General features: G+C 44.0%; 2 long non-coding RNA genes and 1 pseudogene across 2 annotated transcripts; 1 reads left to right on the top strand and 2 right to left on the bottom strand.

The window, feature by feature from the left end:
* Positions 1-13,705: 13,705 nt before the first annotated feature.
* LOC119358673 lies at positions 13,706-15,156 on the bottom strand. Its single transcript, XR_005172272.1, has 3 exons — positions 14,913-15,156; positions 13,843-13,971; positions 13,706-13,748 (listed from the first exon to the last, which is right to left on the bottom strand). It is a non-coding gene; the product is annotated as an uncharacterized LOC119358673 (long non-coding RNA).
* Positions 15,157-16,087: 931 nt separating this feature from the next.
* LOC119358672 lies at positions 16,088-16,959 on the bottom strand. The gene is made up of 3 exons (XR_005172271.1): positions 16,858-16,959; positions 16,672-16,755; positions 16,088-16,168 (listed from the first exon to the last, which is right to left on the bottom strand). It is a non-coding gene; the product is annotated as an uncharacterized LOC119358672 (long non-coding RNA).
* Positions 16,960-17,664: 705 nt separating this feature from the next.
* LOC119357439 lies at positions 17,665-19,821 on the top strand (annotated as a pseudogene).
* The last annotated feature ends 5,356 nt before the right edge of the window (positions 19,822-25,177 follow it).

Here is a 25,177-nt window from a genome sequence, read left to right as displayed (position 1 = left end):
GACAAGCTACGCCTAGGCCAAGAGAAAAAAAACTTCGAAACGATCAAAACAACGATCGACGAACTACAACAACGATCATATTCACTAACCATCTCTTGATGTCGCAAGGACATCAAGAAAGTTTTTTCAACAGCTACGCCTCTAAGAGCATCTCCACTAGTCCCCCCAAGAGGCCCCTCAGGACCACTTTTTCACCGCCGGCACTGAAAGAAGTCCCCACTCACGCCCCCAGGATCACTTTTTTCACCGGATTTGTCAAGTTTTAGCGCCGGCAACCTCACCCCAAACCCAGCCCCAGGGGCGCATCTGGGGGCGCCGGCGACTCGGTTTTGCATGCAAAGGCCCACATGCAGTCTCTCCTTTCTCTTTTCGCCGGACACACGAGCGTTCTCTCTCTTCTCGTCTTTTTTATCACGCACCCGCGCTGCTCGCCCTCTGCTTGCCGCCGTGCTCGCCGCCGGGGCCGCCCTGCCTGCTCACGCGCGCGTCCGGAGCCGCGGCAGCTCGTCGCCGACGCCCGCGTGAGCTTGTCCGGACGGGAGACGGCGAGGGACGGGAGACGGCGAGGCCAGGGAGCAGACGAGACGGCGTCCGCGTGGCCAGGGGGGAGGAGGAGCACGTGGACGCCCTCCTGGACGGCGTGGGCGTGGCCGGGGCGGAGGAGGAGCGCGTGCCTGTACCGCGCGTTCCCTCCAGATGGTGCGGCGCTGCAGCTGGTCGGCGGCCTGGAGCTGCTCGGCGGAGAGGCCGCCCAGGTCGCCGTCCCCGAGGCTGCCTCCTTCGAGGAAGGCCGGGAGCTGGGCCTCGAGCACGTCGGCGGAGGCGGTCGCGGACTTGGCGCGGTAGTAGTGCACGTCGGCGGAGGCGGAGGCGGCCACCACTCGAAGAACTTAGCGAAGGACTCGCCGCCGTCGGAGGCTGGAGCTAGGCTGCCATCGGCTCGCAAGATCACCGCGCCATCGGCCGCATCAAGGTGGGGCTTGGGGATGGACACGGCTGGGAAAAATTTCGTCCCAGGGTCAAAATCTTCGCCGGCAGCTACCCAGGCGGCGAAAAAAATGCCCCCTGGGGGGCTCAACGGCTGGAGATGCTCTAAGAACAGTGGCGAAGCCAAGATTGAAGCAAACCCCGGGCCTATTTTTTTTCGGGCAACATGAAAATTTGACACTTGTAACTAGCTGTTTTTCTTGAGTTGGGACACTTATAACTACTAGTACGTAGTTAACTATCCAAAAGCATATCCTAGCATTGCTAAAAAAATACGTACTACAGTACATGAGAAAACATGCAAATTAGTAAAGTCAATAAAACCGACATAAAAATGAATTAATTTGAGTACATAAACAGATCAAATGCATCAATTCTTTTCAATTCATTTTCACTAATTCAATACAATATTCAAATACAAATGAGAGACAAGGGCTAACCAAATACATCAATTTGGCCAAACATTTTACCCAATCTTGATCGCAGCAGAGAGGCAGCAGCAGCAGCACGGCGAGTCGGCGAAAGCACAGGGCAGATGCTCTAGGGCGGCAGCAGCAAGGTGAGCGTGCGGCCGGACCGGAGCGTGGAATGGCGACTCTGCTTGGCTCGGGACAGAGCAGCGAGTCAGCTGGCTGAGGTGCAGGACGGTAGGATCGTGGAGGGTGGGGAGCGTGGGGGGAGGCTGGGAGGCGGGAGGGACGGCAACCGGCGGCCTGATGGCAGAGACAAGACGCAAGAAAGCGACCACGAGAGGCAGATGCGACGTGTGTGCCTTCTCTGAGAGTGCTGCCGTGCTGCGTGTAGGGATGTAAATGGTACAAATAATTTCGGTTTCGAATCCGCTTCTGCTTCTGTTTTTAAATACTCCTATATGGTATGCACTTACTCAAATCCTGCGAATATGAATGCGAATACGGATTTTAGTCTACCAGATATCCGGCAGATATGGTAGTGGATATGGTATTAATAATATCTGACGGATATGGACTATCGGGTATTTTTTGTGGATTACCTGAGGTTGTCAAATAGGATTATCCGAAAAATTTAACCCAAATGAGAAGCCAAAGCGCACCGCCACGCTGGTGCTGCCAGGGCAATCGCAGCCCTGTCCCTCCTAGCTGAAGGTTCCCCTACCACTGCGCCGCCCAACAGCTCGGTCGACCCGACATGTATCAATCACGACAACACTCCGCGTCATCCTTCACCCGCAGCTATGAATTTTCGTTCACCGTCGACTTCAACACCAACTACGTCTTCATAGAGTCGTCAATGCTTGTCTGGTCACGAATGCCGGTCATGGAGATCTCATCCATCAATGCCCTGTCACTGTTTGGAGGAATGTCTCAACCAAGTGCGCCATTGACAAACGAGGAGGAGATGATGAACATGACTCACGATAGAGGCGGGTATGAAGACGGGCAAGCGGACGACCCTCGGCCTAAGGAACAGACACAACCGGACACCCAACAGACGTGCACCCAACAACCGCAAATTGATCTGGACAACTACTGACCGCCGGGTGCCGGCCCAAAGAAGAAGAGCGGAAAAACTTTCTCCATCAAGGAGGATGAATTGTTGTGTCAGGCATGGTTGACAAGCAATAGAGAAAAAGGGCGAGGTATTTTGGCAAAGTGTGCATGCTTGGTTTCATGTGCAAAAGTGCGACTATCCCTCCCGCACAGAAGTGGCCCATAATTGCAACCCGAAGTAGCTTGGCTATTAATGGTAAAACATTCAAGAGGCCATAAAAATGTATTGTGGCTTTTCAAAACAAGTGCACAACCGATGGTCAAGTGACGGGCACTCCAACAGCTCGTAAGTTTTATGCTTGTTCATCTATGTGTTGGTCATTTGGCTGGATTAGCTCAATGTTACAAGTTGTTGACCATGTCATTCTCTTCCTTTGCTAGCCCGCACATGCGTGCACACTGTACCAGAACATGGATAAAAGCAATTTATATTTTTGGATTGTTGGACGAAGTTGAATGGCCAAAGCAAGTGACACGCCTTCATTGCCAATTCTCTCAAGAACATCAAGGCCAATGAGAATGAAGGTGGTGGTCCAGCCATTCCAACAAATGAAGATCTTGCTCTAGCCGCAAAATTGGCTAGGAACCAGGGGAGGAAGTGGAAGGTGGAGAAGGAGAAGCGAGAAGGGGCGATGGCCAAGATGACGGAGAAGTTCAAGAACATCATGGCAAAGGAGGCGGCAAGTGCCAAGCGCGATGATATGAAGGAGGAAAAACTTACTGAACATCTGGTGCTTTTCATTGTGATTGTATTTGTTTGCAACTCTTTAAATGTATGCTTAAATTTCTATTGACCTAGATATCCATGTCAAATAGAGGAGGCCTGACTAGGGGTAGACATTTGGTGCCTATAGATGGCCAGCTCCTTGCCCATTGTCCGTGGATAGTTGGTGATGTACAGTTGGTGGTCCAGATTGTAGTTTCCCTTACTTTCGGTTTGGATTATGCAAAACCTGATTCACGTATGTTTTCATCACACATCCTTACAAATACTAAGCTCCCAAGGAATGGGGAGTTGTGAGCGTTTTGAGTTTTTTCTCTCTAGTGGACCTGGTTTGTCAGCTGGTGAATTTTTTCCTTTTCAGTTCATCTGATAAGCTCCCTAGGAATGGAAAGGTGTCAGCATTTTGAGTTTTTTTTCTTCGTGGACCCCATTCGCCAACTTGTGAAAACATATTTGTTTTTTTAGTTCAAACGATGAGAAGAGTTGCTTTGACATGAGCTTGTTGCTTGGTTGGGGTTTCACTTGCATTGCGTTGCGTACTTGGATTCATGATGTCGTGCTGACAAGGCACTGAAGACAATTTCATTTTGTTTGCAAATGTCCAGCTCCATGTGCATGCCCGCCTCTGGCTACCATGCCTCGGTCCTCTGTGCCACCACCCATCATGATTACACACCTTCTTAAGCAAGTACCAACGCTTTCCTTTTCTATGGACGCATAGGCAAGCCTCGCGCCTGGCCTCCTGCCAATCCACCGCTGTCATCCGACGGGCATGACGAAGGTTGACATGGAAGTGGGCATGATGGCGGAACCATAAAATTAACAGAGGAGTCATAGAGGAACATGAACCTAGGAGAAATCGAGCTAGCACTCCCCATCGATGAAGATTGAGGCAGGTCATAGAAGAATGCGCTTAATGGGTAGTGGAGTGTGTGAGAGGTTGTCTAGGTGTCTGGGATGTACCTTCCTTATCGTCGGGTTGCACTTAATATCGGAATTGAGATGCCTTGCTTATGTTGCCCGGATGACTGGTGGCTGACATGACGACAACCGGATAATTTTTTCACAATAATTACAAATACTAAGCTCCCAAGGAATGTGGAGTTATGAGCGTTTTGAGTTTGTTCTCTCTAGTGGATCCGGTTTGTCAGCTGGTGAATTTTTTCTTTTTGAGATCTGATAAGCTCCCAAGGAATTGAAAGGTGTGAGCGTTTTGAGTTTTTCCCTAGTGCACCCCATTCGCCAACTTGTGAAAACATATTTGTTTTTTGAGTTCATCCGAGGAGAAGAATTGCTTTGACATGAGCTTGTTGCTTGGTTGGGGATTCACTTGCATTACGTTGTGTACTTGGATTCGTGATGTCGTGCTAACAAGGCACTGAAGACAATTCCATTTTGTTTGCAAATGTCCTGCTCCATGTGCATGTCCGCCTCTGGCTACCATGCCTCGGTCCTTTGTGCCACCACCCATCATGACTACACACCTTCTTAAGCGAGTACAAGCGCTTTCCTGTTCTACGGACGCATAGTCAAGCCTTGCGCCTGGCCTCCTGCCAATCCACCGCCGTCATCCGACGGGAGTGACAAAGGTTGACATGGAAGTGGACACAATGGCGGAACCATAAAATTAACAGAGGAGTCATAGAAGAACATGAACCTAGGAGAAATCGAGCTAGCACTCACCATCGATGGAGACTGAGGCAGGTCAGAGAAGAATGCGCCTAATGGGTAGTGGAGTGCGTGAGAGGTTGTCTGGGCGTCTGGGATGTACCTTCCGTATCGTCGGGTTGAACTTAATATTCGAATTGAGATGCCTTGCTTATGTTGGCCGGATGACAGGTGGCATACATGATGACAACCGGATAATTTTTTCACAATAATTACAAATACTAAGCTCCCAAGGAATGTGGAGTTTTGAGCGTTTTGAGTTTTCTCTCTCTAGTGGACCCGGTTTGTCAGCTGGTGATTTTTTTCTTTGTCAGTTCATCTGATAAGCTCCCAAGGAATGGAAAGGTGTCAGCGTTTTGACTTTTTTCCATGGTGGACCCCATTCGCCAACTTGTGAAAACATATTTGGTTTTTTAGTTCAACCTATGAGAAGAGTTGTTTTGACATGAGCTTGTTGCTTGGTTGGGGTTTCACTTGCATTGCGTTGCGTACTTGGATTCATGATCTCGTGCTGACAAGGCACTGAAGACAATTCAATTTTGTTTGCAAATGTCCTGCTCCATGCGCATGCCAGCCTCCGGCTACCATGCCTCGGTCCGTTGTGCCACCACCCATCATGACCACACCTTCTTAAGCGAGTACCAGCGCTTTCCTTTTCTACGGACGCACAGTCAAGCCTCGCACCTGGCCTCCTGCCAATCCACAGCCGTCATCCGACGGGAGTGATGAAGGTTGACATGGAAGTGGACATGATGACGGAACCATAAAATTAACAGAGGAGTCAAAGAGGAACATGAACCTAGGAGAAATCGAGCTAGCACTCACCATCGATGGAGATTGAGGCAGGTCAGAGAAGAATGCGCCTAATGGGTAGTGGAGTGCATGAGAGGTTGTCTGGGCGTCTGGGATGTACCTTCCGTATCGTCGGGTTACACTTAATATTGGAATTGAGATGCCTTGCTTATGTTGGTCGGATGACAGGTGGCATACATGATGACAACCGGATAATTTTTTCACAATAATTACAAATACTAAGCTCCCAAGGAATGTGGAGTTGTGAGCGTTTTGAGTTTTTTCCCTCTAGTGGACCCGGTTTGTTAGCTCGTGAATTTTCTTCTTTTTCAGATCTGATAAGCTCCCAAGGTGGAAAGGTGAGAGTGTTTTGAGTTTTTCCCTAGTGGACCCCATTCGCCAACTTGTGAAAACATATTTGTTTTTTAGTTCAACCGATGAGAAGAGTTGCTTTTGACATGAGATTGTTGCTTGGTTGGGGTTTCACTTGCATTGCGTTCCGTTTTGGGATTCATGATGTCGTGCTAATAAGGCACTGTAGACAAGTCCACTTTGTTTGCAAATTCCTGCTCCATGCGCATGCTCGCCTCCAGCTACCATGCCTCGGTCCTTTGTGCCACCACCCATCATGACTACACACCTTCTTAAGCGAGTACCAGCGCATTCCTTTTCTATGGACGCATAGTCAAGCTTTGCGCCTGGCCTCCTGCCAATCCACCGCCAACATTTGACGGGATTGACGAAGGTTGACATGGAAGTGGACATGATGGAGGAACCATAAAATTAACAGAGGAGTCATAGAGGAACATGAACCTAGGAGAAATCGAGCTAGCACTCACCATCGATGGAAATTGAGGCAGGTCAGAGAAGAATGCGCCTAATGGGTAGTGGAGTGCGTGAGAGGTTGTCTGGGCGTCTGGGATGTACCTTCTGTATCGCCGGGTTGCACTTAATATCGGAATTGAGATGCCTTGCTTATGTTGGCCGGATGACAGGTGGCTGACATGACGACAACCAGATAATTTTTTCACAATAATTAGAAATACTAAGCTCCCAAGGAATGTGGAGTTGTGAGTGTACTGAGTTTTTTCTCTCTACTGGACCCGGTTTGTCAGCTGGTGAATTTTTTCTTTTTCAGATCTGGTAAGCTCCCAAGGAATGGAAAGGTGTGAGTGTTTTGAGTTTTCTCCTTGGTGGACCCCATTCGCCAACTTGTGAAAACATATTTGTTTTTTAGTTAAACCAATGAGAAGAGTTGCTTTGACATGAGCTTGTTGCTTGGTTGGGTTTTCACTTGCATTGCGTTGCATACTTGGATTCATGATGTCGTGCTGACAAGGCACTGAAGATAATTCCATTTTGGTTGCAAATGTCCTGCTCCATGCGCATGCCCGCCTCCGGCTACAATGCCTCGATCCTTTGTGCCACCGCCCATCATGACTACACACCTTCTTTAGCGAGTACCAGCACTTTCCTTTTCTACGGTCGCATAGTCAAGCCTCGCGCCTGGCCTCCTGCCAATCCACCGCCGTCATCCGACGGGAGTGACGAACGTTGACATGGAAGTGTACATGATGGCAGAACCATAAAATTAACAGAGGAGTCATAGAGGAACATGAACCTAGGAGAAATCGAGCTAGCACTCACCATCGATGGAGATTGAGGCAGATCAGAGAAGAATGCGCCTAATGGGTAGTGGAGTGCGTGAGAGGTTGTCTGGGCGTCTGGGATGTACCTTCCGTATCATCGGGTTGCACTTAATATCGGAATTGAGATGCCTTGCTTATGATAGCCGGATGACAGGTGCCTGACATGAGGACAACCGAATAATTTATTCACAATAATTACAAACACTAAACTCCCAAGGAATGTGGAGTTTGAGCGTTTTGAGTTTTGTCTCTCTAGTGGATCCGGTTTGTCAGCTGGTGATTTTTTTTTCTTTTTCAGTTATCTGATAAGCTCCCAAGGAATGGAAAGGTGTGAGCGTTTTGAGATTTTTCCCTAGTGAACCCCATTCGCCAACTTGGGAAAACTTATTTGTTTTTCCAGTTCAACCGATGAGAAGAGTTGCTTTGACATTAGCTTGTTGCTTGGTTGGGGCTTCACTTGCATTGCGTTGCGTACATGGATTCATGATGTCGTGCTAACAAGGCACTGAAGACAATTCCATTTTGTTTGCAAATGTCCTGCTCCATGCGGATGCCCGCCTCCGGCTACCATGCCTCGGTCATTTTTGCTGCCACCCATCATAACTACACACCTTCTTAAGTAAGTAGTAGCTCTTTCCTTTTCTACGGACGCATAGTCAAGCCTCGCGCCTGGCCTCCTGCCAATCTAGCGTCGTTATCTGACGGGAGTGACGAAGGTTGACGTGGAAGTGTACATGATGGCGGAACCATAAAGTTAACAGAGGAGTCATAGAGGAAGATGAACCTAGGAGAAATCGAGCTAGCACTCACCATCGATGGAGATTGAGGCAGGTCAGAGAAGAATGCGCCTAATGGGTAGTGGAGTGCGTGAGAGGTTGTCTAAGCTTCTGGGATGTACCTTATGTATCATCGGGTTGCACTTAATATCAGAATTGAGATGCCTTGGTTATGTTGGCCGGATGACAGGTGGCTGACATGACGACAACCGGATATTTTTTCACAATAAATACATATAGTAAGCTCTCAAGGAATGTGGAATTGTGAGCGTTTTGACTTTTTTCTCTCTAGTGGACCTGGTTTGTGAGCTGGTGAATTTTTTTCTTTTTCAGTTCATCTGATAAGCTCCCAAGGAATGGAAAGGTGAGTGCGTTTTGAGTTTTTTCCCTAGTAGACCCCATTCTCCAAATTGTGAAAACATCTTTGTTTTATTAGTTAAACCGATGAGAAGAGTTACTTTGACATGAGCTTGTTGCTTGGTTAGGGTTTCACTTGCATTGCGTTGCGTACTTGGATTCATGATGTCGTGCTAACAAGGCACTGAAGACAATTCAATTTTGTTTGCAAATGTCCTGCTCCATGCGCATGCCCGCCTCCGGCTACCATGCCTCGGTCCTTTGTGCCACCACCCATCATTACTACACACCTTCTTAAGCGAGTACCAACGCTTTACTTTTCTACGAACACATAGTCAAGCCTCGCGCCTGGCCTCCAGCCAATCCACCGCCGTCATCCGACGGGAGTGACGAAGGTTGACATGGAAGTGGACATGATGGCGGAACCATAAAATTAACAGAGGAGTCATAGAGGAACATGAATCTAGGAGAAATCGAGCTAGCACTCATCATCGATGGAGATTGAGGCAGGTCAGAGAAGAATGCGCCTAATGGATAGTGGAGTACGTGAGAGGTTGTCTGGGCGTCTGGGATGTACCTTCCGTATCGTCGGGTTGCACTTAATATCGGAATTGAGATGCCTTCCTTATGTTGGCCGGATGACACGTGGCTGACATGACCACAACCAAATAATTTTTTCACAATAATTACAAATACTAAGTTCCCAAGGAATGTGGAGTTGTGATCGTTTTGAGTTTTCTCTCTCTAGTGGACAAGGTTTGTCAGCTGGTGATTTTTTTCCTTTTCAGTTCATATGATAAGCTCCCAAGGAATGGAAAGGTGTGAGCGTTTTTAGTTTTCTCCCTAGTGGACCCCATTCGCCAACTTGTGAAAACATATTTGTGTTTTTAGTTCAACCGATCAGAAGAGTTGCTTTGACATGAGCTTGTTGGTTGGTTGGGGTTTCACTTGCATTGCGTTGCGTACTTGGATTCATGATGTCGTGCTAACAAGGCACTGAAGACAATTCAATTTTGTTTGCAAATGTCCTGCTCCATGCGCATGCCCGCCTCCAGCTACCATGCCTCGGTCCTTTGTGCCACCACCCATCATGACTACACACCTTCTTAAGTGAGTACCAGCACTTTCCTTTTCTACGGACGCATAGTGAAGCCTCGCGCCTGGCCTCCTGCCAATCCACCGCCATCATCCGACGGGAGTGACGAATGTTGACATGGAAGTGGACATGATGGCGGAACCATAAAATTAACAGAGGAGTCAAAGAGGAACATGAACCTAGGAGAAATCGAGCTAGCACTCACCATCTATGGAGATTGAGGCAGGTAAGAGAAGAATGCACCTAATGGGTAGTGGAGTGCGTGAGAGGTTGTCTGGGCGTCTGGGATGTACCTTCCGTATTGTCGGGTTGCACTTAATATCGGAATTGAGATGCCTTGCTTATGTTGGCCGGATGACAGGTGGCTGACATGACGATAACCGGAATTTTTTTTCACAATAATTACAAATACTAAGCTCACAAGTAATGTGGAGTTGTGAGCGTTTTGAGTTTTTTCTCTCTAGTGGACCCAGTTTGTCAGCTGGTGAATTTTTTGTTTTTCAGTTCATCTGATAAGCTCCCAAGGAATGGAAAGGTGTGAGCGTTTTGAGTTTTTTCCCTGGTGGACCCGATTCGCCAACTTGTGAAAACATATTTGTTTTTTTAGTTCAACCGATGAGAAGAGTTCCTTTGACATGAGCTTGTTGCTTGGTTGGGGTTTCACTTGCATTGCGTTGCGTACTTGGATTCATGATGTCGTGCTAACAAGCACTGAAGACAATTCCATTTTGTTTGCAAATGTCCTGCTCCATGCGCATGCCCGCCTCCGGCTACCATGCCTCGGTCCTTTGTGCCACCACACATCATAACTACACACCTTCTTAAGCGAGTACTAGCGCTTTCCTTTACTACGGACGCATAGTCAAGCCTCGCGCCTGGCCTCCTGCCAATCCACCGCCGTCATCCGACGGGAGCGACGAAGGTTGACATGGAAGTGGACATGATGGCGGAACCATAAAATTAACAGAGGAGTCATAGAGGAACATGAACCTAGGAGAAATCGAGCTAGCACTCACCATCGATGGAGAATGAGGCAGGTCAGAGAAGAATGCGTCTAATGGATAGTGGAGTGTGTGATAGGTTGTCTGGGCGTCTGGGATGTACCTTCCGTATCATCGGGTTGCACTTAATATCGGAATTGAGATGACTTACTTTTGTTGGCCGGATGACAGGTGGCTGACATGACGACAACCAGATATTTTTTCACAACAGTAGTATGTATTTTCTTCTATAGGTGCTGACAGTGTTGTACCTGACCACACCCCCACAGCACATGCCCTCCGCTCCTCGTGCTACCTCTCTCCACTGCTGCCACCTTGTGCCCTTGCTCGCCATGCTACTTCTCCCCGCTCTATCTCTATCATCATCAACACCATGCTCTTGAACCATTTGCTGTAGCACTGATGACCCACTACTTTCCATTGTGGGTCGTTGCACGTATGTTATACTAGATGACCCGTTGCGCCCATGGCGCAAAGGCCGAGCACAAGCAAGTATTGGAAGAGTGTGCATTGTAATATATAGATACATAATGAAACATATGGAAATAAACGCATAAAAGCATTTTCAGTTGGCATACATTTGGACTTATTCGAGCTAATATTCTTGATAGAGCAAACAAAAATATTTTTCTTTACAACAAGAATTTCAGAAAGCAGAGATTGCATACCTGCAATGAGCAGAGCAATAGACAAAGGAACAATATTTTAAAGTATTGTTGCTGCCAAAGCACAGCTCACGATACTGCATGCAGCAAGCAAGTGATAGTGATAGACAATTATGCAGAGGCCCTTGGATGTGCACTTGAAGGCAAAAGCACATATTTCTTTCATCATAGCCTTTTCAAAAGCATACCACACAACAGTCTAAGCAGCAAATGACCGACAGTTAAATGCATAGCACGATCTTAGGTGATTACATAAGATTCAGAAGGATGATAAATGTAGAAGTCTTGATAGGCATACCTATATTAATGCTAAGTTATATAACAAGGGGCTCTTGCAACTTGCTTATATTGAGTAGACGATCAGGCGCAATCCTTTGGAAGTGCATTTGAAGGCGAAAGCATATACTTGACCTTTATCCATGCTAGATGGGCATCACGAGCCCGCGTGTCCCATGTTCTACTCTTCCTCCCCGGCGACCATACTTTCACTCGGAGGAGCGCAGCCGGTTGCTAAATGTGAACATGACCGAAACAATAAGGACTGTCGCCGGCGAAAATTTAAAGTAGTTTAGTTGCATATAATTATATGGATTTGATGATTTGCAAATGATGGTCATGAATATATATTTTTTGTGCTGACTAATCACTATCCGCGGACGAGCAGCACGTCCACAGGCGGTTGGGGCCAGATTTTGATACTTGTGGCTGTATATGCTCTTATATTCTAAGAATAGTAGTTGGAATAAATCAGACAAAACAGTACAGATCATACAAGTGCTACAAATTAGCACCAAGATAAAATTACAATTGTGACACTGTGACAGAGAACCACACATTCTGGACACCTATACACACGCGTGGGGCATATAGCATAGAGTCACCACGTGGTTGACTGTTGGTCTTGGTTCCATCTACCAGTTCATTGGATTCGTTCCCCTCTCCCCACTCTACTCGTACTGAAGAGAAAGCACGGCTCCATCTTCACGGCAGCTCACTCTGCAGCTTGGCGGCGGAGCGGCTCTCGCTGCAGCTCGGAGGCGCTGCGGCTACATCTGAATCTCGATGGCCCGGCAACTTGGAGGCGCAACGGCTCGCCGGCTCCATGTGCATCTCGGCGGAAAGCAGCTCGGAGCTGCGGAAGCGGGTATGTCGCCGCCGTTGCTCGCCAAATCCTCGCAGTTGCTACTGTTGCTCCCCGTCGAAGGTGGCATCTATTTTGGCTGTGCTGGCACTCCCTGAAGCTGATGACTTTCGTCTGCAAGCGAGGCTCCAGCAAGACCACGGTGGCCGCCGTTGCCCCTTAGGTAAAAACTAACCTCCTTCATTGTTTGATGAATCTATAGAATTTTTTGTGATTCAATTCCACTGTAGCACGAGGGGCACCATAATCTACTCTTTTGCCGAGATTAGTTGGACGGCAAAGTACATCTTCATTTTCTGAAAAATAGAACAAAAAACAGAACAAGATGCAGGGACTGAGCACTCGTAGAAGTAAACTCCAAAATGAGAAACTCATGGTCTCGTCATTTACAATAGGCCCAGTTGGAAAACGGCATGTCAGGCCGTCGACGTTGCTGACGTGGTGCACTGGCCCACATTATCGGTGAACCGTTGTGGGAGTTGAGCTTGTTGATGGACAGTGATGGAAAGCGTCCCTAAGGCCTGAGCGAACTGAGCATAGTCGGAGAACAAATAAGCATTTTAACATAAGGGCATGACATAATTAGTTACAAAATCTGAATTCAAAAACTATGCTAGATCTGCAGTTTTTTTCATGCATCATCTGAGTTAACTGTACTTTATGCGCAGCAGCAGCCTGAAGCCAAAAGAATGCAAAACTGTACAAACTAAGGTAAAACCATGTCCAGATCCTAATAACTTTGAAAGTCTGAGTCCTAATAGAACAGTTCAAATAGTTAATAGTCAGAAGAGGCTAATTAAGGTACTTGTATAAGGTACTTAACTGGGCATACATAATATCTAGGATCAAAGAATTTAGATAAGATGCCAAGGGTTCGTCATTCTATAAATGGAACTCACCTGAACACTAAAGCCATGGTTGTCATTGCATAGCTATAGATTAAATAATAAGGGCAATACCAAAAGATTTATGCATTAGTGCATGAACGAAGAGAAAATAAAATGACTTTATAATGTCCCATGCTATATGAACACCAAATCAGGGCAACAGAAGATCACCCATACAAAAAATGGAACTATACTTACTTACGAAGCCTTTTATCCCAAACAAGTTGGGGTAGGCTAGATATGGAACCCTTAAAAAATGGAACTATGTGAGTATAAATTTTCAGGAAAACAATAGTATGGTGAGATGCATTGTGCACTAAGCATTATAAGCTCGTGTATGTACATTTGAACAAATAGATGATTAAGAAAGGGGAACATGCAACAAAAAAAGCTTTCGAAAAGTAGTAGTAATTTCACCTCTAACAGAGGAAGTACAAAAATGTATTGGTTGGCATTTCCTCCGGTTGGCGAATTGCCTGGGATAAAAAAGCAGTAGCTATAATGATGGTGTTACTTTCTTGTGCAAGCACCAAAACTTCGCCAAAAAGTAAAACATACTGGGAGCATTACCTTTATTTTCCCTATAATCCTTGCCCTTGCTTCTAGATTATATGATGGCGGTGCAAGCTAGCCAACATCTTCAGATTAGTCCATCCAAAAAGCACCCCAAAGGTAACAGTTGGATTGATTGTATCATTCCTGAAACACCATTATCAGAAATTCAGTTGGTGCTTAATAGTAAATAGAAGTGCAGGACATGCTTATCACGCTTACTTAGGACTCATAGGCCTTATCTAATCCCTCTCCAAAGAAAATCATCTATTCGATGTGAAATAGGCAAGAGGTAGGCAAAAATGCTATATACCAAAGAGTATACGTCAATCTAAACTGAAGTACTACTCACAAGGAACAGAGTATGATAACATGTCGTTGCTCACTCTAAAAATAAAATAAGTTGTTGGAAAGGAGGGGGGGGTCTATTTTATTTATACAGTTTAGTTTAGTGATTTAGTACAAATAAGAACATGTCCAAACCTGATAGGCACGACAATCTCAAATCTATGGGGTCAGTTTGGTTAGATCAGGATGAGCAGAAATGAAATGCACCATATACATTTTCAGTTTAATCAACAGATGTGCTATTCTCTGAATATGAACATCACACGGCCAATTTCTAATAGTACCCTACTTTTTTCTGTATGGCTCCTGTGATTTTTGAGTGCAAACCGATGAGATTAGCTTAACTAAATTATCTTAGAATCCCATAGAGACTACAGCAGCAGCAAGAAAGCATTATGGTTTTTCCCTAAAAAAATAAGGCATCATGGTTAAACTTATGCAGTTACCAACGCCTGTTTTATTTAAACAGAAGAAACTTAAATTAACTACAGTCTCTCACAATGCCATTAATTAGAGACTACAACAGCGGCAAGAAAGCATCACGGTTTATGTTTTGCAACTACCAAAATGTGAGCTCGTGCGAACAAAAGATAGTAAATTATTCAGCCTAGCATCATGGTTCAGCATACAAAATCTGAAACCTGAAAGTATCATTGTTTATGTTTTGCAACTACCAAAATGTGAGCTCGTGCGAACAAAATTATGTTTTGCATGGAAGTATGGATTGAGAAATCTGAAACCTGAGCAAGAAGGTCCATGCTTTAACATGTAAAATAAAGAAGAGTACATCTCGAAAAATACAACTTGTCCTTCCGCTGCTTATCCTCTGATTTATGCATATGCATCCAGTAATATAATCAACCTGTACCAAAGTAAAATCATATGCTTGAGATAACTTGGCAGAGTATAAACAGAGAAGAATTCAAATGTACAACTTAGGTCTCTCTCATGAAAGATGGGTGCTTGCATCCAAATCTTCCTCGCGATTTATTTATGCAACCAAAATTCTTTGAAGAAAACATGAGACTGTTATGATTTAAACTGATTTAGACTCTCATGTGCGCTTTAGCCATTTTACTAATACTATTTTAAAAGCAAGAGATATTTTTAAACGACACTAACAGTGCAAGCTTAGATAATGCACCACAATATATAGACTCCAAATCAATTAATTGGCTTCTTGGACAATTATATCAATCTAAATCAATGAACCAACCTACAGGAGAGTTTTAGGTATGCAGTGTCACTACCAAATTTGAATTTACTACGGGCACTAATGAAGAGGGGCCAACTTGTCTGGATTACGAGAAGACGGAACAGCCTCTGTTTTTGAGCCTGCTAAAATCAAACATGTGTTATTCTTGTAGGAACGCATTCCATCTACGAAGATTAAAAAAAGGAACATAGATAAACCAAGTTGCTTCGGTTTCTTCATTATCAGGAACTATTTAATTTGAATACAAAGGCATCATTTACCACTTTAGATGAAACTGCATTGCTAGTGGCCACACCTAAGAGTTTGTATTATTTCTAAATATTAACTCGTCCATAATAAATGACAGAAGGCTCTTCCGTCTATGATTTAAGAATTCAATCAGATATGTAAGGAAACACTTATATATGTATATACATAGGCTAGGTTCAGAAATGTTCTATGAGGTTAGGAGTAAAGGAAATTGTATACTTTCGGAGAATTATATATTTAAACTTGCTCAGCTACAACCAAAGGCACATGTGTGGATGTAAGTAACATGTATCTGTACATAGGCTTTATTGAGCATGATTTAGCCTTTGCTACAGCCAGCTATGGCGAAAAGGCCTAAATCTGAATATATATGCCACTAAAGTACCCACGTTTCTCTACAAAAAGGGTCAACTGTAATCCTAAATTGTGGTACTGAATTTTATGCACTCACCGGATAAACAATGGTCATAATACAAGTTTATGGCTGACACGTCACAACCAGCAAGCTTCAGTTTAGCTCCCACCTGTACACTATTTAGGAATGCATATAAGCAAGTCCTGTACAGAGCAACAACACGGACAAGTGCGTACTGTATTTAGAGATTAAAAATTGAGATTTTCAATCTGGGACAAATTAGATATATGCTGCAGCTAGAATTCTAATTGGAGTAATTTCCGCCGGAATGTGGTTTTTATACTAAATCCAATTAGATGGATTATTTTGTGTTTATAGCCGCCATAATCAAGGCTCTGAACCTGGTACTATTTGCATGATAATGGGGGTGCTCTCACACATCTGCAATAGAGATACTATTCTTTTCATAAGCTCTTACTTTTCTACCCATATTACTTAGTTGTGCCCCTGTTTACTGCTGACACTACAAACTTTAGTTTATGTGGGTGTATACAAGATGTATAAAACATGAACCTGGCAGTATACTAATCAAGTTGCTGGTCCTAACCACCGTACATAAATGAGCCCATACATATTTCACTAAATAGGCGAGGAACAATCAATTTTCGCAATAGCTAACCTGCAACTGTAACCATCTAAGCATCATTTTCCTGGGCATCCTCTGTCCTTTCCTTTTTATCTTCTCTGGATTTATCTTTTACCTCTACCAATGCATATACATATGGCATTCAAACAGAGTAGGTAATCGTAAGCATATGCAAACCCAAGACACAAAGAATCAGATTTGGAACAGAGAGAAGGATACCTCTGCAGTCACGGCACTGCAAATACGCAAAGAATCATATATATGCCTCTTTTCCATATAACGCCAACGTGTTCGGTATAAAATAATTAAACAACCTGAAAGCAGCAACATGTACTGACATAACAGAGAAATTCCAATCGCTAACTTTCATAAGAACACATATCCAAAGGGTGACAAAGAAAGATTCAGGCCACATCACTTCCAACAGGAAGAAACCAAACAAGGGAGTGGGAAGTAACATAACCTTGATAGTCAACGACATAGATGACCCGGCAACTAACCGAGGAAATAAACTCTGTTGAAGCAATCAGGATATGATACAAGGAGTGGCAAACTCAGAGTCATTGAACAAATGGGATTTAGATGGTTCAGAGAAGTTTAATCTAAGAAGGGATAGAATCAACCATAACATCAAAATCAAACTGTAGGAACAAATCGTGGGGGAGAGAGAGGGAGAAAGAGAATTCACCTTGTTCCCCATGACCCAATTCTTCGTCTAAATTCTTCCTGTTCTTTTCTGTCTCATATCTTCACACGTCATGCTTAGAGAAACAGTAAACCAACGATTGAAATTAGATCATCAAAAAACTAAGGTAAAATTCGAAGGAAGAAGATGGCGAGATGGAGATGGGCAACCTAGATTGAGGACCACGACGAGGGCCGACGAGCAGCGTCCGACACATGACACGAGCGCCGTCTGGGCCTCCGGTCTCGCTGCTTCTTCCCCCCAGTGCCGTCCTCCTCTGCTCCTCGGCAGCGACCTGTGACCGGTCCAGAACCACGGCCCACAGCGCTGGCTGATGGAAGATGGCGAGGCATCGTCCTGCAGGATGCTGCGGGATGCGCTGGGGGAAGAACGACACGAGCGGCGGCGCCGACGACGACCATGTGCTCGGGCTTCAGGAGGAGAGAAGTGTAGGGGGAGGACGAGGTGGCGTAGTGGCGGCGGAGAGAATTGGAGAAGGGGACGCGAGGTGTAGGGTTTCACCGTGCGAACCCCCACGCTCACTGCAGAGTCTTTCTTTTCTCACGCAGGCCACACGCGAGACGCACCACCACGCTGGGCCCGTGGGCAAAGAAGACCCACCCGTCATCCACTGAAGCATGAAACAATAACGTGCGAGAAAACAGATGGTTGGATTATTGACAGTGCCGTAAAACGCTACAGTAGCGGTAGATCGAGCGAACCACATTCATCGCACGACCAGTTGCTCCAGAGAGGCAGGTTGCCTAGCGTGATTTATATGTTCAATCCGCTTGGCTATCCAGGATAGACATGATGTATTTGCAAACATTGTATGTTTTACCAATAGTTCAATGGATGGTCTTTGAGTCATAGGTGTCACGTCTTTGTCATATAATCGTCAATGTTAGATGGTCTTGGACCGTTGTTCATGCTTTCATGGTTTGCGTGCATGTGTGTGTGGACATGACTGCTTCTTATCAAATGGATTTGCTAAACATGCATAAAAAATATAAATTCAGGATTGGGGGAAAATATAGATTTAGGATTGGGGGTTAATCGATATAGCCCAAGCAACGCAGCAAAGCGAGCAACAGCTTCTAGTCGCTTTCATGTGTACTTGTTTTTGGAACGTAAGGACTAAGGAGGTAACCGGAGACTCCACCGTTGCAATTTCAACACATTTTATATCGACGACTTTGAAATCGTTGTGTACAAAGGTGTTCAAAACGTAGCAACATTGGGCATTGTCCCATGTGAGTAGCAGAGCAAGTGCGGTAAAGAGAAGGGGGTGCAATGGAAATCTTTTTCAGGCAATTTTTTGCATAGTTACTATGTGCAACTTCATTCAGATCTCTAGATATGTGATATATCTTCAGAGTTCGCACGAGGGAGTTCATCGAGGAGTACGCGTGGGAAATAGAATTTTACTCTCATTTTGTTTGGTATATGATGCGAATTAGTTTGGGATAGAGGTCTGCCCACGAATTAACAAGGTCCCAATGGGAAGAAATTGATGGAAATTGACATCCTCAACTCCCATTCCCCTTCCCACTTAAACTCTCATTCCCTCTAAACAATTAGTGAACTTTTATTCTATTAACCCCTGAACTCCCATTCCTCATCTTTATTTCCCACGAAACAAAGCATTGTGTTGAACTCCCACTCCCAGTCCAGGAGCATTCATGTGTGCCAACCACTTGTGTTGTGTTGGGTTGTTCGAAGCGTGGTACATGACGGCTGGACCACCAAATAATAGTAAAAGTACGGCGTAAGTAGTTGAAGAAGAAAGAGAGAACAAGAAACCCCTACATAAAGGGGATCAACCACACCTGCTACTCCAGTCCACACATCACCAAACAACCTAGAAACAAAGCCAGTCCGTCCTACTCCAGCTTGCATACACCAGCGAGAAACAAAGAAGAAAGAGTAAGTAAAGATGCTGAACAAGGCGGCCGTCGCGCTCTTGGCGGCCGTCTTGCGTGCCTTCGCCGCGGCGGCCACGGCTGCCAGAGCGGCGCCTGCTACACCAGGAAGCGTTGTGGCTCGCAGGTCGACGACGCGCTCTGCACCAACAACTACTGCTGCAGCAAGGATGGCTACTGCGGCCTAGGCGACGAGTACTGCAGCGAGGGCTGCCAGGGCGACCCCCCTGCGGCACCAACATCAGGTGCGGCAACCAGGCCGAGCTCGGCATTGGCGAGGTCTGCACCAAGAACGTCTACTGCAGCAAGTGGGGGTACTGCGGCCTCGGCCCCGAGTACTGCGCCACCGGCTGCCAGAACGGCGCCTGTAGCACCTACGAGCCGTGTGGCAGACAGGCCGGCGGCACCCCTTGCACCAACAACTACTGCTGCAGCCACTAGGATTCCTGTGGCAGACAGGTCGGCTCGCTGTACTGCGGTGCAGGCTGCCAGACTGGCAGATGCTATGATTTCGTGGCCGGTGCCGTCACCGGCAACGGCACCGCCAGGATGAACTTTACCCTCCGAGCGGAGTAATATTGCCATGTATGGGAGTACTGCAACGATAAGTAATTCGTGGTAGATTAGCTCCACTACCACGGTTTTCTGTTCCCTACGTTTGTGGTGTCGCTAGCTCAATAACTCTCGAGGTTTTCAGTATTGCCATGCAGCAGAAAATATAGCTTTTTAATGCGAGGGCAGTAGAAAATATAGTTGGGGAGGCAGCTCACATGCATGGAAATATTGCAGGGATCGATCAAGAAATAGTTGTGCTCTGTGTGGCAGTAGTGCAATACTTAACTACTCAAATTTTGAGAAGGGGATCTCGAGCCCTTTCCTCATATTTCAACTACTCAAAACACCTCCCCAAACTTAACTACTCAAATTTTGAAGTGTTAGAAAATTTAGCACCTAGTCCTTCCCCAAAATTTAACACCCGAAAACATATATCTTCATAAACTAATCTTTTCAAACACGATTAAGATAACTTAGTGTGTAAGTTTACACAAGATTACCATCTTTGAACCTTAAATTAATCAAGCTAAGTTACCACTTGATTAACCTAAATAAGTACTTACACGACCGAAAAACTCTAATTCTCGTCAAAGGAGATGTTGATGATCAACTCCTCGCCCTTGCCAGAGCCCGACGCCCCGAAGTCGTGGGTGTCCCTCTGCCATGACATGACTTTGTCGCCGGAGTTGTCAAAGTTGACCTCAGCATGGCATCCACTCCCTCAGCGCATAAGCCACGTGGTAGCCCTCATCCTCACGCATGAAGTCCACGAACGCCTTGATTGGAGTTGTGCTCCTCAGCCGCGAATGATTGACATTGATGGCAGCCAGCGCGGTCTCGTCGATGCGCTCCGCCATGACCCGCGCCTTTGTTGCGTGATGCTCCTCCGGATGTGCCTCCTCCTCCATCTCGACCTCACACTCACTGAGCTCTTACGGCACGACGACTCTTCGTCGTTCTTCTCCATCTAGACATCGTTCTCACAAAAATCTTATGGCTCGAACTCGCCATCTTCCTGCCGATCCTCCATCTCCATCTCCTCCTCCTCCTTAACTTTCATCTCCTCCTGCCCCTCCATCTCCCCGGAGCTCGACAAGTATGATGGGGCGGCGTTGGCTGCCAAATCGGCACTCCGCGACTATGAGAGCTCTGCCAATACATACGATCAATTCAAGACAATGATAGGCTTTGGCATATGAAACTTTTTTATTGCATGAATTTTTGTAAAAGCGCGCGAATACTTTTTAAATTTACATGAACATTTTTCAAAAAACATGAACAACTTAAAAACACATCATTTTTGTGTGAAATGGCTGAATACTTCTTAATTGGACGAACATTTTGGAAATAGGTGAACACCTTTTTTATTTGTATGAACATTTAAAAAAATTGCGAGCAATATTTAGTTACATGAATAATTTCCAAAGGATGTGAACACCTTGAAAAAACATAAAACAAATTTATCATCATTAGTTATATTACATTTATAAAATATTATTTAGAGATTTTAGTAACGAACAAACAAAAATACCTGCTAATGGGCCGCACCATGCTAGTCGACAAGATTTTTCCACAAACGACGCGGAGCTAGCACTTGCTAAGAGCAACACCAACCCCAAATTCTATATATCAGTTTTAGGAGGCTTTCATTATTTTTTTCCTATTTCTCTCTTTTTTCTTACAGGTTTTTAGGTTTTATTTTCATTTCTATATTTTCATTTGTCATTTTTAAAATTTATGAACATTTTAAAGTGAATATTTTTAAAATTATATCTTTTTAGTTTTAAGAATATTTTTAAATTCATGAACATTTTAAATCCTTGAATTTGTTTTCAAATTAATGAACAAATTTTCAAATTCATGAATGTTGTTTTCAATTCATGAACATTTTTCATGTTCATGATTTTTTTAAAGTTGTCTTGTTTTTACAAATTCATGAATATTATTCATATTCTTGAAGATTTGCCAAATTCAGGATATTTTTAAAATTAATGAACAATCCATCAATTCATGAACAATGGTACAAATTACTGAACATATTTTAATTCACATTTTTTGTGAACATTTTTGAAAATTTAGAAATAAAAGTAATAAAAAGTTAGATAAAAAGAAGGGCATGTGGGCTATTCATTATTTGGTAAATACTTATTTTCCAAGCACTTATTGACCTACGAAATAAACCATATATTTTTGGGTTGAAAATGATGGAGAAAAACCAGAGACAATAAAAAACGAGAAGAGGGATCGGAAACGTAAGTAAGGTTGGACCAAGGGCGAGGTAGACAACATAATATCATGTTCTATTTAAGTAGAAAAGATGAAATAAATATTAATTCATGATTAAAAAAGGAAAAGAAAACGAAAATACTTATTAATTCATGGAAGCGATGGACTATGGTTGTACTAAAGTTTGTTGTCTTACCATTTCATTTTTTCTATAGTTTGTTGTAAATCCTTTTGGATCTAATTTCTATTAGCGACAATGCAGTGACATTGTGTGCGATACTCGCAACTTTGTAGCAGTTCTTGCTTTCTGACATGATCTTAAATATAATCTTTGAACAATTGTGCAATTTGTTTTCAAATCTTAGATCTCTCTATATATGATGTCAAATTATTAGTTGCTAAAAAACTTGATGTAACAGTTGCTTCGATGTGTTCTGTTTACCTTTGTACAACAACGACATTATGTGTTGTCATTTGTAGTAACTATTATTGAGAAAAGATATGCACCCTCATTTCTCCTTACCACTTCATCATTTCTAGTACAAGTGGACAACCGAAGCAGCAAGTACTGAATATTTGTTTGCTTTTCATTTTTAATTTCACTTTTCTGCCTTACCGCATCTACCTTGATTTACAATGTAAACATCCTATCAAGGATGCCACCTAATTCTTCAAACAATAATCATCCATGTTCTTCGATAATAATCATCCATGTTCTTTTGCTGTTTCAATGAGGGAAGCTCGGAAGAAATACACAGATGATATTGCAAAAATGAAGAACACAAAAAAAAAATCTTTATATCTTTCAAAGGTGACTCAATAAATTTCAATCATAGATATGTGAAAATAAATGTGACCTATATTTTGCATTATTAATTCTAATGGTTTATTCTTTTATATGTATATGTTATCTGAAAATTCACAACAAATTCCCGCAGCAACGCGTGGGGGGCATTGTCTAGTTGCTAATAATGATGAGGTTGTTAAAATTATAGGTGTCTCACCCATAGAATCTTTGTTTAGAAATACTAATCATGTTAAAAATGATGATAAAGGGACCAGAGAATAGTAAACGACTTTAGGTTTAAGGAGTCCCAATTGTTCGGAGGGTGAAAATCTTGATGCTAAATTGATAAAATTGTATTTGGAGAGATAAAGACTTTAGGTGGTATTACACCCACTATTTTGGATTTCAAGGATTTAAGTATGATAATCCTTCTATTACTGATTGTGTTTCCTTGTTGCAATCCATGATTAATTCATCAAATGACTATGATCATAATAAAGCTTTACTAAACATATCATAGACGTGCTTATTAAACCCAATGAAGAAAAGCTTGAACTTGAGATTTCTATTCCTTGAAAATTAAATGATCTACGGGAACCTACTATTAATATTAAGACAATAGCAGTGGCAGGCGGGGTTTTGAACCCGCCACTAGTAAAACAATAGCATTGGCAGGCGCTTCACTGTGCCCGCCACTAATGTGAGCCCAATTATAAGCCTTTTTCCAATAGTGTATGTTTCGCAACACAGAGGAATGGATATACCACTTTTCCTTTCCCAGGTGCACATCGAGAAGAAGAGTTCGCACCATTTGAGTGTAATCCGCAGACGAGGGGATGGAGATGAGGGAGATGGATGGTTAATCTGAGGTATTGAGCTAGGACGTCTCCTAGTCTGTTACAATCGGGTACTCGGTCAATTTACACTAGTAATGGCTCTTATTTACTCATTTTAGTCCTCGCGGAAAACTAGTTGAGATAATATACCAAATTAAGAAGCAAATCAATTTATTAATCACATGAAATTTTTTATGGGAAAGATATTGTTGCACATTTACCAAAATAAAAGATGGAATATGTTTCCAGGCGTATCACCATATCCATGCAATATCTCCATAGGAATGTAAACACATTACCTATCCATGTTTCGGAGTTATTCAAAAGTTGGAGAGCATTCCTGAAATTGGTGGGTTGACAAAACAAGAGTAAGATAGAAGATTTGAGAACAGACTACCACTTGACCCATGTCAAGCTAGCATTTGATAACAAATTGCCAATTGACAATTCAACATTTGAGCACAAACTACTAATTGACAATTCATATACTCTTGAAATATCTATCTCCTTCTACCCTTCAGAGTCAAAAATTCAAGTTATCATTACCAGGATATTTGTTAGATTTATATACACTCCAAAGTCAGCATACCAAGATCAATAGATATCTAACGACACCTTGGAAGATTTTTGCATGCACAAATCGTATTATGAATAACGTCAAATTGTTGCTTTGCACAAATTTAGATATATAGTTTCAATTTAGAAATATAAAACTATCTGGGAAGAAAAATATGGAACAATTTGCAGCTTAACATAAACGATATTTTTTAGTAGTTAATGCTACTAGTTGTACTAAAAGATAATTTTCTATTGACCAATGTATGCTGAAAAACAAAAAAGAAAATAATCATCTATATAATATATTGAATAATGTATCAATAAAAGATAACTACGTGAATGCCTAGTTGGCTTACGACGAGATAAAAGAGTTTAGTATAAATGAAAGATGAGAAGCACAGTGATATTTCTATTTTGACAGTGTCGGGGGACTAATCCACGAGCACCTATGGGACCGGCGGACCGAGTCCCTTTCGGTTCGGCGGGGGCGAGGGTCGCACGAAGAGCGGATCGAGGCGAAGCACACGAGCAGTTTACCCAGGTTCGGGCCGCACGGATGCGTAAAACCCTACTCCTGCTTTGTGGTTTGTATTGAGTTCTTGCTCGGGAGCGCGGAGTGCTACAGTACACCCCAGCAGCTAACGAGACCGAGCGTGAGTGTTCTCTTCCTCCCCCCCCCCCTCTACGTTGCGCATGGGCCTCCTTTTATATGCTCAAGGGGTCACCGACAGGTGGCAACGCAGACAAGGGTAAAAATGGAAAGGTGTTGCGGTTGGTATAGCTACCTGCTACAGTGTATCATACCTAACCCTGACGGCAGGGAACCAGGGCATTAAATGCCCGTCTGAGTCGCCTAAATAGTGCAAAAGGGACCGTCAGGGACGCCACCGCTTACCACGATGGCAATCTTGTCAGCGCCGCTTACCACCGCGCACCGCTGGCTGCACAGCCTCCCGCCACGTACGCCTGG

This window comes from Triticum dicoccoides, chromosome 2A, assembly GCF_002162155.2.
Source record: "Triticum dicoccoides isolate Atlit2015 ecotype Zavitan chromosome 2A, WEW_v2.0, whole genome shotgun sequence".
NCBI lineage: Eukaryota > Viridiplantae > Streptophyta > Magnoliopsida > Poales > Poaceae > Triticum > Triticum dicoccoides.
This window is presented reverse-complemented; position numbering and strand designations above follow the sequence as displayed.